General features: G+C 35.4%; 1 pseudogene; it reads right to left on the reverse strand.

Annotated features, from left to right (window-relative positions):
- Nucleotides 1–10,347: 10,347 nt before the first annotated feature.
- Nucleotides 10,348–15,272, reverse strand: LOC150021161 (transmembrane protein 106B pseudogene; annotated as a pseudogene).
- Between the last annotated feature and the right edge of the window lie 1,378 nt (nt 15,273–16,650).

A 16,650-nucleotide genomic window follows, 5' to 3' on the forward strand; every position in this document is an offset into this window, starting at 1 on the left:
ATGTTTACTAGGGTTATATCCTCTTGTTGAATCAACCCATTTACCACTACGTAGCGCCCTCTTTGTGTCTTATATAGCCTTGATTTTTAAGTCTATTTTGTTAGATATAAGAATTGTTATCCCAGCTTTTTAAAAAATTTTATTTCCATGAAATGTCTTTTTGCATCCCTTTACTTTTAGTCTGTGTGTATCTTTCATTCTGAGGTGAGTCTCTTGGAGAGGGCATATGAGGGTCTTGTCTTCTTATCCATTCAGCTACCCTATGTCTTTTGATTGGAATGTTTAAGCCATATACTTTTAAAGTGATATTGATAGATATTTATTGCCATTTTATTTATTAACTATTTTGGTTTTTTCTTTTTTCTTCTTTTTCTTATAGGAAGTCCTTTAACATTTGTTGTAATACTTGTTTGGTAGTAACAAACTTCTTTTACTTTATCTTGTTGGAAAGCTCTTCATTTCTTCTTAAATTTGAAATGATAGCCTTGCCAGTTAAAGTAGAATTAGTTGTAGGTCCTTGCTTTTTAACACCTTGAATATTTTATATCAATCCTCTCTGTCTGGAAATGTTTCTAGAGAAATCAGATGACATTCTTATGGAAGTTCCTTTGTAGGTAACTAACTGCTTTTCTTTGGCCACTTTTAAGATTCTTTCCTTGTGTTTAAGCTTTGCCATTTTAAGTAAGATGTGTCTTGTTGTGGGCCTCTTTGGGTCTATCTTGTTTGGGACTCTCTGGGCTTTCTGGACTTGTATGTCTTTTCTCTTCCCAGGTTAGAAAGATGTTTGGTCATTATTTTTTTAATAGGTTCTCAATCTCTTGCATCTCCCTCCTCTTTCTAGTTTACCCATAATGCAGATGTTGTTACTCTTCATGTTGTGCCAAAGTTCCCTTGAACTCTCCTCATTTTTAAAATTATTTTTGCTTTTGTTGTTCTGATTGGTGTATTATTTTACCTTGTCTTTCAAATCACTGATTTGATCCTCGGCCTCATCTAATCTACTGTTTATTTCTTCCGGTGTATGTTATTTCAGATATTGAATTCCTTATTTCTGACTGTTCCCTTTTTATGGTGTCTATGTCTTTTATCATGCCATTGAGCATCTTTATAATCATCACTGAATTCTATATCTTATAAATTACTTGCCTCCTTTTTATTTACTTCTAATTCTGGAGAATTATCTTGTTCTGTCATTTTGGGGCCTGTGTTTTTGTCTCCCCTTTCTGAATGCCTCTTTGTGTTTGGTTCTATGTATTAAGTAGATATTCAAAGACTCTGCTGCTGGCCTACGTTATATGTTGCCTTGACTGGTCCTCTATCAGCAAATCACTGCTTGTGGCTCCCTCTGCTGGGCCTGAGTATGTGCAGGCAGAAAGAACCAAGCTCAGCACCAAGGCCAGCTATTACCAGCACCAGAACTCCCAGAGACCCACCTTCCCCTGTAGGCTGTCTCTTAGGATTAATATCTGAAAGTGCCTCCAGATGTACTACTTAGCTAAACGGCATAATCTCCACAGGTGGAGCAAGAGGGATTTCTGCAGTTGGGGCTATTACCCCCTTCCCCCACCTCCCTGCCCTGAGGCCGATGCCACATGGAGGTGAGTGCTCTGCCTGAGAAAGATGACTTCTGCAGTGTGGGGAATGACTGAGCACAGGGATCCTAGTGACTGACCCTTCAGCTCTTCCCTCAGAACCACCAACCCCAGACTCTCCTGATATGACTCTAGTCAGTCCTCTCTGCCCTTCCTCTGCTGGAGCCCAGGGCTGCAAATGAAATTTTCTGTGTTGGCCCTTTAAGAGTCTGTCTGTATCTCTAGCTGTCTTCCTCCGGCAGGCAGAAACCACGTTGTTTTCACAGCTGGATGTTATTTGGGTTCCTTTTTAAGTTCTGGTTCTCTAGGCTGGGGAACCCAGGTTGGGGTTCAGAACCCACACTTTTTAGGGGGAATCACCCCACCCCCAGTCACTAAAATATCTCTGCAGAACTTCAGCTGCTACCTGCTGAGCCCAGATTTTCACATTTCTTACCCATCTCTATGTGGTGATGTGAGTTCTTCCGTAAGTCCTTGGTTATAAGGCTTCTCTCCAGCTAGTGTTCAGTTCGCTATTCAGAATTATTTTTCTATAATTTAGCTGTAATTCTATTTTGGACCTGAGAGAAGGTTAGTGTAGCTTCCACCTACTCTGCCACCATCTTGGATCTCTATTCCAAAAATATTTAAATGATCAGGTATTCAAGTGTTTTGCTATTAAATCATTTGGATTAAATGAAATAGTACACATGAATATATTTTGGAAATGTATTGACCCTAGACAAATTTGGATTCCTCAAAGAATGATTTGAAACTGAATTCTTTGTTAGTAAATAAGGATCAACGAGAATGTTTATTTTCTTCTTTTATCTCCCTCTTGGGTTTTTTCTCTCCTCCATTAACATTAACATGAGGATAGTCCATTTAAAAGGCAGATAAAAATGTAGGCTAAAAATAATATAACACTTCCCCAGCTACTTACTTGCTATAACAGCCAAGTATGTAAAACAGTTTTTATTAGAACTCTGACATTAACTAACATTCTGCATGTTTTTTGTATTGAATGAAGTATAGCATGACTTGGGCCTGAAACTCAGACTCCTACTAAACCAATTTAATTCTGTATATTTTGTATGTTCATATGGAAAACTCTGACTCCAAAAAACCTCCGCTGCCTTGCGGCATACCTCTTCAGGGGAAAGGCTAAGGGAGTAAACCCCGACAGAAAATCCGGAGCCGGAGTCCCTAAGGCGGTTTGACGTTGTAGTCAACACCGGCAACTCCTGCGGCGCACCTGAAGCCAAGCTGTATTGACTCCGTCTTTCCCTTGGACCCTTCAGCTGCGAAGAGAGGGGGGGTCTGCTGCATGAGCAACAGCAGACCCTCCATATCACCCTGCTCAGGCTCTGTAGCTTCAGCTTCACTGGAGAGGACACTCCAGTGTCATCGCAAGATGTCGATTCAGCACGGGAGGAGACAGATACCGTGTCACTCCCGAGTTGGACTGCACAACCATTCTCAGCGGTGCAGATAGACTCTTAAGAAGCTACACCATCGTCTCTCGAGACGGACGGCTGCCGACGACGACGATGGGACTAAAATGTCTTTACCCTTGTGTTTTAAAACTTCTCTTTAAAAGAATAACACTTTAGCAAGTTTCTTTCTGAACCAATCATTAAAATGTAACATTGCATTAAAATGGTATATATTTGTTGTTTGCTTTGCTATCTCTCTCTGCAGCACTCTAAAATTTTGGCAGGAACTATGTTAGTTCAGAGTAATTTAGATGGACATTGGTGTATTTTTCAAGCTCTACATGGGAGATGCACTTCAGCCTTGGCATCTGTCTAGAAACTTGATTCTCAAACCTGGCTACCCCTTAATCTGGAAAAAATAAAAAAAAGAAAAAAATCAGTCCTCATCCACAGAGATTCTGACTTTATTGTTCTGATGTAGGGTCTAGAAATCAAGTACTGTTTCTAGTGATAGTATTGTAGTGGAGCCAATACATTTTTCTCTCTCTTATTTCTTTCCTCTGCTTCTCTGTATTACAATACATTTATTTTCTAATTGCTGGATGGCTTTTTCTGCTTCTTTATTTTAATGGCAGAAAATGGTCCCTACAAACAAAGGAGATGGTCATCTTGTAAATGCTTGGTTGCTTCTGTAGGAACCGCCAGATAAAGTGTGTTCCATGGTAGATGTTCAGTTTCTAGAAAAAGAAGCAGAGAGCAGGTAATAGTGCCCAGTTAGAGTGATTACCTAGGACTTTTACTTCCCTTTCCCATGCTGACAAGTGAAATAGGGCACCTCAACAGAACTTTCTAACTGCATTTTAAAATAATCTTTTTTAAAGATTTATTTATTTATTTTTAGAGGGAGGGGAAAGGGGAGAGAAAGAGAGGAAGAGAAACATCAATGTGTGGTTGCCACTCTCACACCCCCTCTGGGGACCTGGCCCACAACCCAGGCATGTGCCCTGACTGGGAATTGAACCAGCGACCCTTTGTTTCGCAGGCCAGCACTCAATCCACTGAGCCACACCAGCCAGGGCTAAAATAATTTTTTGATTGAAGTATTTTCACTTTGATACATAAAATTAATTTTTAATATGTGATTTTTTTTTCTTTAAACTGACTGAAAATACTTTCTGGTAGTCATCATGTTCTTGAACCTTAGTTTATCTGATGAAGGGATTTTGATGGGTACAGGGAGTTTTGAGAATTCTTTAGGTATTCTATGCTTTTTTGTTGGATATGTGGTTTGGAAATATTTTTAACCTATCTCTAGCTTGTCTTTTTATCTTCTTCCTTTCTTGTGCTTGCATTGGGCTTATTTTGCCTCTCTTTATTTAATTTCTTGTGATAGAAAGTTAAAGTATTGACTTGAGACCTTTCTTCTTTTGTAATGTAAGAATGTAATGCTATAAAATTTCCTCTCAGCAGTACTTTAGCTGCATCCAATATATTATAATATATTGTATTTTTATTTTCATATGGTGTATATCCTTTATATGTCTTCTTTCACCCATGGATCACTTAGAAGTGTGTTATTTAATTTATAAGTGTTTAGAGGTTTTCTTCTTGTCTTTCAGTTTTTGATTTCTAATTTGACTCCATTATGATCAAAGCACCCATTCTGTATGATTTCAACTCTTTTTAGTTAGTTGAGATTTATTTTATGAGCAAAGATATGATCTATTTGGCACGTGTTCTATAGGCACTTGAAAAAAACATGTATTTTGCTGTTGTTTGCTGGGAGGTTCTTTATATGTCATTTATTCCCTGTTGGTTGTGTCCTTCAGATCATCTACATCCTTGCAGATTTTCTGTATAGTAATTCTCTCAGTCGTTCAAGAGGCATGTGGCACTCTGGGTTTTACTTAAATCTTTTATGTTTAGCAGACAATCACCCTGGCCTACCTTTTTGGACTGTGGTTCTAATAATCATTTAATTTTCAGAACCTTTGTAATGTTAATTTTGTCCACTTAATCTGGTAGTAATGGAGCCACCACTAGTCCTTATTTGTACTAATTGAGGGTTTCACTCAGTGAGGGAATGAAGTCTCAGGCCAGCAGGGTCAAGAGGTTTCTGGAGCCAAGCTTTTTGTGGCTGAATCCCCACCTGCCTTGCTATCTCTCAGTTAATGAGGGGAGTCCCAGGTCCACAGACCTGTAATATTTTAATGTCAATACTTTATTGTTATTCACATTTGCTACCATAACCACTAACTCAGAGTTCATTGGATAATTTGACTAGAGCTTCTCCTTCACTGCTAGCCCAAACCCATCATAAGTAGGATCCTGGGCATGATGGCTAGGTTGGTTTTTTTTTTTTAACTTTAATTTAAACACACACAGAGACAAAGAAAAAACATAGCACATCCATATGTGCCATATTTATAACATATTGATTTCACCAATTACTAAATGTGACCCGAGTGGTGTTTTGAAATCAAACAATTCAAATTAGCATGTAGTGTGACAGGATGATTAGGGAGGTGATTCGCATATGACAGTGACTTCCTTCTTACTGAAGAATGTGCAGTTAAATTTAAGCAAACACATATGCAAAGCATGAACTTCCCTACATGTTCCATACAAAGCTATTGGGTACTGTAGTGTGCCAGGTGCTTTGCATTTATTTCATTTCACCCTCAAACAATCATATGATGTAGGCCTTATTATTTTAATTGTATTGAGCAGGAAGCCAAAGCTTGGAGAGGATAAACTTTCCCAGGATTAAGCAGAGGTGAAGCCAGTCAGCTACTTGCATTTCATTATATTATAAAACCTTTAAGAGAAGGAAAGCTAAAGGGCTAAAGGATAAGGTCAGTACAGTGAACAAGTCTGAACACTGAAGAGCATGGTGGGAATGTCATGTTTCATTCTTAGCACCTCATTTCAAATGAGGTTATGGAAAGTGAAAATGTCTTTAAAAACAGTCGTCAGAGTAGGAGAGAGCACCAGAATCATGGCTTCATCTGAAAAACAGCCCAAACCAGGGAAATTTAGCCCAGAAAATAGAAAGTTTAAGGTAGAATATGAGTGGGATCATTGTCTTGAAGCATTTAAAAAATATTTTAGAAGTGTCTTTGCATCTCAGTGTGTTAGAGCTGAAAACAGAAACAAACACACACACACACGCACAAAGACCACAAATTTCACTTGGTGTAAGATGTCATTTTCCAATCATTTTTATAAAAGCTTTCAAGACCTACCTCTTGCCTATTCTCAAAGGCCTACCTGGCAAGTATATTAAATAAAGAATTCTAGTCAAGCATGTTCCCTGCCCAGCCCCCAGCAGTTAAACCTGAAAAGGGAAAATCAGAGGGGTTCACTTCTTTGTGTGAGTGATCATACACAATATTTAATCATGGAAAAAGCTCATCTACAAATACAATGATGATGATAACGATGCCATTAAAATTATGCAGAACCATGTACATTTGGCCTTGATGGTCCCTGAAAGCTAGAACTCACATAGCATAGCGAATAATAATGTGACTTTCATGACCCTCTCTCTAGGAGAGCTCTAGTAGATTTAGGTATTGACAATCTTCCTCCAGCTGCCTTGGAAGAAGACACATGATTTGCCTACTTTTATCCAATCAGTCCAATCAAAATATATACCAAAGTCTGTATAATGACCTGTACAGTCTGGCAGTTTGAGCTCATATCCTTGTTTTCTCCCTCTTGCTTTTACTCAAGAATGCTGGCCTCTTTCTGATTTTTGAATATTCAAGGCACAAATGCTGCAGCGTCCCACTGGAAACCTCTTCCCCAGAAAACCATGTTTTTGCTCTCTCACCCCCTCAAATCGTTTCTTAAATATGAAGTTTTTTCTGATTATTCTATTTTAAATTGTAACAAATATATTTTAGTTATTTACTATTTGTTTTATATTTTTTACTTATTTATATATTTGTTCAGTTTATGACTATATTTATTAAGTTCATATTCTGCTTCCCCTAAGGAATATGAGCTTTAATAGTTTTAGGAAAGCAAAAATTAAAAAAGAATCCATGTACAATGTGGATAGATTTTGAATTTAAGAATACATTTAGGGAGATGCAAACCAAAACCACAATGAAATACCACATCCACCTGTTAGAATGGTTATATTATCAGCAAAACAGGTAATAACAAGTGATGAAGAGGTAGTGGAGTAAAAAGAACCCTCATACACCGCTGGTAAGGATGTAAATTGGTGCAGCCACTATAGAAAACAGTACGGAGTTTTCTCAAAAAATTAAATATAGAGTTACTATCGGACCCCTCCCCCGCAAATTGAAAGCACTTATTAGTGAAAATTTATGTACACCTGTGTTCATTGCAGCATTATTCACAGTGATCAAAACATGGGAAAAAATTGAAGTGTCCTTCGATAAATGATCGGATAAAGATATTGTACATATATACAATAGAGTACTACTCAATGATAACAAAAAAAAATGAAATACTGCTGTTAGCAACAACACTGATGGATCTTAAGAATATCACTAAATGAAATAAGTCAAGAACCATATGATTTCACTCATATATGGGATATAAAACTGAACAACAAACAAACAAGGCAAACAAACAAAAACAAAAACTCATAGACACAGACAACAGTATGGTGGTTGCCAGAGGAAAAGGAGGGAAGAGGGCTGTTTGAAAGGGGTAAAGGGGAACAAATATATGGTGATGGGAGGAGATTTGACTTTGGGTGGTAAATACAATGCAATAGACAGGTGACATATTATAGAATTTTTCAGTTGAAACCTATATAATGTTATTAACTATTGTAACCCCAATAAATTTAACAAAGGTTAAAAAAGAATAAATTTTAAAAGAAAGATACAAATATTCATGAGAAGGACAATGAAATTTTAACAAATGTTGGAAAACATAGGAAATGTCCTTAGATGGGGTAACCTAAGATAAAAAAGTCAATTAATCCAAAAGTAATGTATTAATTTAATATACAAAAAGTTATGACTTTTTTAAATTGTGTAAAATTATGTTGAAATTATGGGGGAAAATATGTGCCCCAAAATAGTCAAGGAAAGTGTTGAAAATATAATTTTAAAATAGTTTAAAGTAATAGGGCCATTGAATATTTCCTGCAACAGTGTTTCCTCACAAAAAGTTATTTTTCTATTCAAATAGCTTATTTGGGAAGTGATGTTAAGAAGTACCAGTAGGGTATTGGGAACTAATTACTCCTGGTTCTCTCCAATTTCTCTTCAACTGCAGGTAGAGGCACTGACTGCCCTTGTTTCAAACTATCCTCTCAAGAATGATTATCCTAGTGAAGAGTTTTAGAAGACAGAGTCAACCTCTCTCTCCAAGGAAAAGGACAGATTATTTATAGTCCAGAATAAGAAGGATAACATCTCCTTCTGGGGCAGAGATTGGGCAGGTTGGCTTGTAGCCCATTTTAAAAGATTTGGGTTCCCTTACCTCAAGGTTCCTCTTCTGTGGTGCAACCCACTGCATGTGCAAGCATCATCTGGCCTTTCTAAATCACTCCGTGGGAAGTGAGGTTCAGGGAACTGAAGCAAGAAGATGCTGATCCACTGTCTACTGCTGCTACTGTAAGTAATAAGCTGATTTTTGTTTCTGGAAAAAAACAAAAGAAAGAAAGAAATGATTTTTCTGGTGTGTATTTATTGGCTTTCAAGTGTAACTGCTTTGCCATTGGCTCAACGTTCACAAACACATGATAATTTTTTAAAGTTTTGATAATCTAGTTTATACTTTTGCTTGTTTGACTCTGAGTTTTTTCTTTCCATCATAATTATCCAGTTATGCATTTTTAATTTGGGGAGCATATGACTACTAGGAATAGTTTGTCTATAGGCTCTAGAAGTAAAGAGTGAAAATGTTAGAGTATTTTAAACAATGTTTATTTCCAGTGAATATGGAAATTTTAGTTCCTTTCTATTTTGAGGTATATGTTTCCTGATTAAGCACATGTTGCCTGTAGGTTTAGCGTCTTCCAGCTAGTATTACAAGGAAAGAAACTTTGTTCACTTCTCATTTATTAGTCAAACATTTTTCTTCAACTTCCCTAGCCCATTGGTTCTTGTTCCATCATAATGTGTATTAGTCAGGGTTTTCCAGAGAAACAGAATCAATAGGATAGTTACCTATCTATCTATCATCTATCTACCTATCTATTATCTATCTCTCTGTATTGAGATTGGTCCATTTTAAATAATTGGCTCACATGACTGTGGAAGTTGGGAAGTCCAAAGCCTGCTATTTCTATGTTAATTGGTGGGATTTTTTCTTCCTTTTGTCAAAATAAGCATCCAAAGAAGGTTCCTCTAATGGATCTTCAAGGGGTCTCCTGCCAAATAACAATGTTTTTGGACATAGAAAAAAATATATGAGAAATGTTATTGCATCTACCACAAAATTAGACTGAGTTTCAGTCATGACCTGACAATATCCATTACACATTATTTGTTTTCTTTTTTCCATTTTCCTGTTTTATTTATTTTCTGAGAAACTTTATTTTGAATCTGTACCACTTTATTTAACACTTACTAAAGCTGTCTAAAAACCATGTGCAGTTTATTTACAATATTATACACTAACTATGTTTGAAGATTACATAAAAATTTTACAGAACTATAACTAATATGAAAGGTATGTGAAATACTACTTAGAAGCTTTAAAAATTTGGGGGTACAGAATTTTGCAAAGATTATTTTGGTTTATAAGTGTTACTCAAACACTGGCTTGAAATAAGATGGACAAAAATGTAAGTGAGTAGAATATCAACAAATAAGAAACTAAAAATGTTTGGCTATAAGATAAAATATCCTACAGTTGAAATGCTCCCTTGTAGCAATGGGAATTTATAAAATGGGAAAGAAAGGTTATTCCTTAAAAGTCTTTCATGAAGAATAAGCTCTTAGTAATAGTCTGTAAAAACATTCAGAAAGAAAGTTTCTCAAATTATTTATCACCAAACTTATGTTTTCAGTAGTGATTGTAGCTGTGAGTTTTAAATATTTATTGTCCTTTAGGGGAAGTCTCAGTTTTCTCTAGTGAGTAGGAGATGAGGGCTGAGGGGAAAAAAAAAAAAAACAATCAGCAAATTTAGATTCAAGTAAATATCCTGGTACAAATATAAACACTGAGTGGAGAGTTGCAAAAACTGGCACGTCCAGGTATTTTTAGCTATACTCTTAAAATAGGAGTGTAGATTTTAAGTTTGCTTAATTTGATCTCTTATCAGGAAGTAAGAGCTTCATCCTTCAAAGTTTAAAAAATATCAATAGATATATTTTCTTCTCCAGGTGCATCTGTGCTAATATTTACTGCTGTGGCTGAAGTGCATTCAAATATTCAGACAGTCCCAACCGATAAGTCGTGTTCTTGCACAATCAACATATCGGTATCTCTCCTGGAATATATGTTCAGAGTATCCAAAGTATGTTGTTGTCACGGCGACTTACATCAAGTATTATGTTATGCGCTTTAATGGATTCAGTGTACAGAAATCAAACATATAACTCATTTTCTCTGTTCTGATAGTAGGTACTGTGTAATCAATCTGTTTCATATCCAGTGTACCAATATTCATTATGTTGCTTAAGCATGCCTTTCCAATAATTGTTTTTGAAAATTGCACTTGTGCAATTATGGTTTCAACTTCAACAGAGTACTAGTCATTGTTTGTTATATTTAATGTGTTCATATATAAACGTATGCCTTTGAATATTGTAACTGATGTATGCTGATTTTACACCAGTGTGTTTCATATTGATAAGAGCAAGGCAAAAGGAAAAAAAACAGCCAATCCAGAAATCAGCAGACAAACACAGAAATTGTCACATACAGGTTTTTTCTTCTTGGCCTTTATCACTGACCACTATATGGAATCAGTGCCACCCACTTGTTTTCTTGCCCTTTAGGGATTCTTTCTGTTCCTTGACAAGTGGGGCAAGTGGCCCTATATCTTCCTGTAAACTACACGTGGAAACTGAAAGGCACCTCCACTTCCTCCATCTTCACTATGGACTTCACTATTAACCAATCCATCCTTTGTATTTTCAGTTGGTGCTACATCACGATAGCATCTTTATTTGAATGGGAAGGCAAATGAAAAAAAAAGAAAAGACTTTGTTATGTTGCACATGGGGGCACCGTGCAGTCCTCTGGTGCTTCAGCTGCATGGACGGGCCTGAGGACAGGTGGAGGAGACCACAGCCTCTCTGGGTGCTAGGGCCAAGCCCTGGGCCTGCAGCAGAGTGGCCATGGTGTTGGGGAGATCGGGGGCGGGGGTTCTTTTCCTTTAGAATATTCACTTGTGTTCTGCAAGTCCTGACCAAGTCTTAAATAATTTTGGGGGGGTGATCAGGAAGTGACCAAGCTTTGTGCTGACAAGAAAATATTTTAAAGCTACAAAATATATGTGTTTAAAATTAATTATAAGTGAACAACAGATTATGATAAGTTAAAGGAAATATTTTATAGTAATATTATTAAATTTATAAAGACATGAATTTTTAAATCATATCTTTGATATTCCTCACAACTTTGAATGCATTAGAATAGAAAATAAACTCCTTACTTTCAGAGCCGAAGATGCTGGCAGCATGCTTTTCAAATTCAGGAAACTTGTGTCATGGGTCTCAGACTGCTGGTGTCCATGTGGTGAGATACAAAGATGTCCTGCTAACATTTAAGGACCTGGGAGTGCTAAGTACACAGTTTTACAAGTGAAATATTTGTTTTAAGTATGTACTCTATTTCTGAACTAATTCTAAATGGAACCTCAGAAATACAAAAAAAAAAAAAAAAAAAAAAATCCCTGGGATTCTACATGCTTAGTGGACCTGCACACCAACCTGACCTTCTGTTCCTTCTCTTAGTAAAATCTGGGTATGAGACCCAGGACCAGACACAGTTGGGCAGCTCTCCCTCCTCTGGGAAAAGGTTCCTGAGCCAGCATAAAAGTTCAAATACAATTCAAAAGTAAGAACATTCTCGACCCAGGCCACCTGGATTTGAACTGAAACTTTACAACTTATTAATTGTAAGATATCCTTGAGGAAATTACCAAATTTCTTTTGTCTCAGTTTCTTCCACTATAGAAAATGACTAATAGTATTAACTGTCCTAGAGGTTTGTTGCAAGATTAAATATGTCAATAAGTGTAAAATGTTTGTGAGAGAATCTGGTGTAGATTTTATTTGGAAGCCTATATCACTGGTGATTTAACTTGGAATAAGAAGGTCAAATGCCACATCAATGCTGATTATTTGATTTGTGACCTTATGTATTTCACTTCATTCATCTGACTTTATGTTTGTCAATAGTAAAAGGAGATGAATTATTTCTTCCCCTTCTATTTCACAATGACTTACGGTTATCTTGCAAAGACTTGGCACACAGCAGCAAACATCACATAATGAGTTTCAGCAGGACAGTGAGTTCCCGATAATTGCAGTTTCCTAAAGAAGTGTGCTTAGAACATGGGGTTAGGGGCTGACAGAGGTATTATGTCCCCCACTGCTTTCTCTTTATAATGGGGAGAGCATAACAGTGGTCTTGTTCAGAGGACTAGATATGTGGAGCTGTGGTTTCAGTTTCTTAATGATGTGCTAGAAAATACCAACTCTGGAATACTGAACTGGAGACAGTGAAGGAAGTTGCCAGGCCACCCAGAGACAGCGGTTCACAGTCAAGAACAAGCACTCCTGTTTCTATGTACAACAATGAACTACAAAATGAAAGTAAATAATATTTTGCTTCTTTTTATTTTTTATTGAGGTATAATTGACATATAACATTATTTTAGTTTCAGGTATACAACATGATTCAGTATTTATTTATATTGTGAAATGATCACCATAAAGTTGAGTTAATATGGTTCATCACAGATAATTACAAAATGTTTTTTTTCTAGTGTTGAGAAATTTTAAAATCTACTCTCTTAGCAACTTTAAATATGGTATTATTTATTATAATCATCATACTGTACATTATATTCTTGTGACATTTATTCTATAAATAGAAGTTTGTAAGCTTTGGCCTCTCCCCCATTTTGCCCCTTTCCTCCCTCCCTGCTCAACTGCCAATCTGTTTTCTGTATCTAGAAGCTTGGTTTGTTTTATTTTTATTCCACATATTAGTGAAATCATATGGTATTTGTCTTACACTCTCTGACATATTACACTTAGCTTCATGCCCTCAGGTTCCATAATGTATCACAAATGGAGAGACTTTATTATATTTTATGGTTGGAAAATATTCATACACACACATACTATTTTCTTTATCCATTCATCCATTGATAGAAATGTAGGTTGTTTCCATATCTTGGCTATTGTAAATAATGCTGCAAGGAACATAGGGATGCATATATCTTTTAGAGTTGCTATTTTTGTTTTCTTCAGATAAATATCTAGAAATGGAATTACTGAATCATATGGTAGCTCTTTTTTCAATTTTTTTCAGGAACCTCCATACTGTTTTCCAGAGTGGCTGCATCAATTTACATTCACATCGACAGTGCACAAGGATTACCTTTTCTCTACATCCCTGCTAATATTTGTCATTTCTTGTCTTTTTGATAAGTCATTCCAACAGGTGATTTCTCATTGTGGTTTTGATTTGCAGTTCCCTGATGGTTAGTGATATTCAGTATCATTTTATGTACCTGTTGTCCACTGGCATATCTTCTTGTGAAAAATGTTTGTTCAGATCCTCTCCCTATTTTTCAATCAGATTTCTTTCTTCTTTTTACTGAGTTGTATGAGTTCTTTATATGTTTTGAATATCAACTCTTTATCAGATATATGGTTTGCAAATATTATTTTGTTGATGATTTCCATTGCTATGCATAATTTTTTTAGTTTTATGGAATTCTATTTGTTTATTTATTTTTTCTTTTTCTTTTGCTGTCAAACCTAAGAAATCATGACCAAGAACAACATCAAAAAGTTTACTGCCTAAATTTTCTCCTAGAAGTTTTGTGATTTGAGTTCTTACATTTAATTCTTGAATCTATTTTGAGTTAACTTTTGTATATTGTGTAAGATAGTGGTCCAGTTTTATTCTTTTTCATGTTGCTGCCCAGTTTTTCCAATAGCATTTACTGAGGAGACTGTCCTTTCCCCTTTGTATATTATTGGCTGCTTTGTTATCAATTAATTGATCACATTATGCATGGGTTTATTTCTGGGCTCTCTATTCTGTTCTCTTTAATCTGTGTGTCTGTTTTGTGCTGATACCATGTTTTAGAAGGTGACTTTTTAATTGTTAAACTCAATGTAAACTAAATTAATTTATCTATAAATACTCTAAAGTAATGGTAAAATATTACAATAAAAAATATAATATGCAGAATATATAATGCACATGATATTATGTTCTTAATCATAAATATGTAACTTTTATTTCAATATTTAAAATCTGACCTTAAATTATCTTTATGGTGGATCAAACTTGCAATTGGTAATGCACAATTGAGATAAGGGATGCTATCAATGGACAGGAAAAAAATCAAAGGATTGTTTTAATTTAACATAATTACTTTTCTAAAACTAACAGCAATATTATAAAGCCACTAACTTGTAAAAACTTTTTTTATAATATACTTATTTATAAATGCACTATACAAAATGCACATGTATATTTATATATTATTGGAATTGCAACATAAGTTTTAATTAACATGGTCACATTTTAGTGAAGAAATAAAAAATTTCATGACATGACTAACATCTAGTAGGTAGTATGTGATGGAAGGAGGATTCAGACTTCTGTTGGCTTATGGGTTCTCATTCTAGACCAAGTGAGAACGATTTAGCTTGCTTTGTTATATGAAGCAATACTGACCTCTGGTCAAGGCTGGCTTCATGGGCCTGGTTACTATGCAGTCTTACAGGGCCACAAGGTTGGTTTAATGTGCTTCTATTGCCACCTTGAAAATGTAATGGTACTTCAACAAGTGACACTGCATTTTTAATTTGCACTGGGCCTGGCAAATTATGTAGCTGGTTCTGCTTCTTGGAAATATCCCAATAGCTCTTTTAACAGTCCTCATGTTTAAAGATATGATAAAACATATCCTAATCAACAAGTAAAATTGTTCCTAGACAATTTTGAGACTGACTCACTTATTTTCATCATTAGTAATATAGTTTTACCTCTCAGATGTCAATATTCTCTTTCCTAAGAGAATGATACTAACCCTGAATGTGCTCTTGTTGCCTAAGTGTCCTTCATCCATAGTGATACTTCTGGAGTTCTCCAAAGGAGGGGACATTCCCACTGGGAAAGCCTGCCCTTTCATTTTGGTTGAACAATCCTCTTAGCAAACCACAGACTTGGGGAGTAGGGAGACTACAACACTCTCAATAGTCCCATCTAGAAAGAGTGTATTACTTTCTCATTGGGTTCCTATAGCAATTTATATAAATCTCTTTAATTGTCCTTATCACCTGGTAAAGCTGTTATAGGTTTTAATGTGTTACTACACTCCTTAAATAGTGGAATAGATTGTTGTTCATCTTTTTTTATCTTTGGACTGATAAAATTTAGTCAAAATTTTGATGGAATCTTTGGTGAAATAAAATGCCAAATTCCCCTTTTATTTGTATTTTTGCAATTATGTATGTATATATATATATCTCAATCACAGTAATGCGTTTTTCAAGTGAGTTATATGAAAACTTCTCCAAACTAAAACTTAATGAATCTCCACAATGAATGTGTAAGTGCTTCATTACCTAAAAGCAATGGTTTCAATTAGTTTCCACCTCTGTGTTTTATTTTCCCAATGTGATTTTACTAATGTTTTAGCTAAAGAGAAATTGAGCCACTGATTAAACTAATGTTTTAGCATAAGATAAAGTGAATCATTAATTAGCATAAATCTTTCTTTAATAGCATTGACAAAAACCACTGCTAATTATTTAGCTAACTACAAATGTACTTGTCAGATAGTAGGATCATGATGTTCTTTATGCCTTTTTCTCTTTTTGATTTTCTTTTTCCTGGAATATGGCAATATGGTACTTATATAGATAAGAGCTTTACTTGAAAAACACAGTGTAATTGTGGACATGTTCTTTGTAGAAGAGGGAAATAATTTATACTAAGAAAAATGAGAAAAAATATATTTCAGAAATATATAATATATATTATATAAACAAATGTTCAAATTCAGTTAAACCCTGTGAATGCTAACAAAAACTTAAAGAGGAAGTAGAAATACCAATACTACATCAATTCTTTCAGTGTATAAAGCATGATGGAACAATTGCCAAATGTTTCAATTTTTAGATGAGAAGAGTGGTAGTGAAGCCAACTTACACAGGTGAACAAGGGGCAATGGTGAGCATCTCTTCCCAACTCAGCTATCAGTGACATCACATTGGTAGATTGAAATCAGCTATGATAGGAGTGTGTTCACCAAGTAATAATTAATCACTATAAGTCAAATCCTCTTATTCCCCTGGAAAGCTAATAATTTAACATTTGCCAGCACCCCATTAGGCCAGTTAACTCTGATTACATAACTCAACAAGGATATAACAAGAATAAAAAAACTATAGACTAAAATTACATATGAACATAGATGTAAATATCTTTAACAGAACATTTAA

This window comes from Furipterus horrens, unplaced genomic scaffold, assembly GCF_987537825.1.
Source record: "Furipterus horrens unplaced genomic scaffold, mFurHor1.1.pri manual_scaffold_1, whole genome shotgun sequence".
Lineage (NCBI taxonomy): Eukaryota > Metazoa > Chordata > Mammalia > Chiroptera > Furipteridae > Furipterus > Furipterus horrens.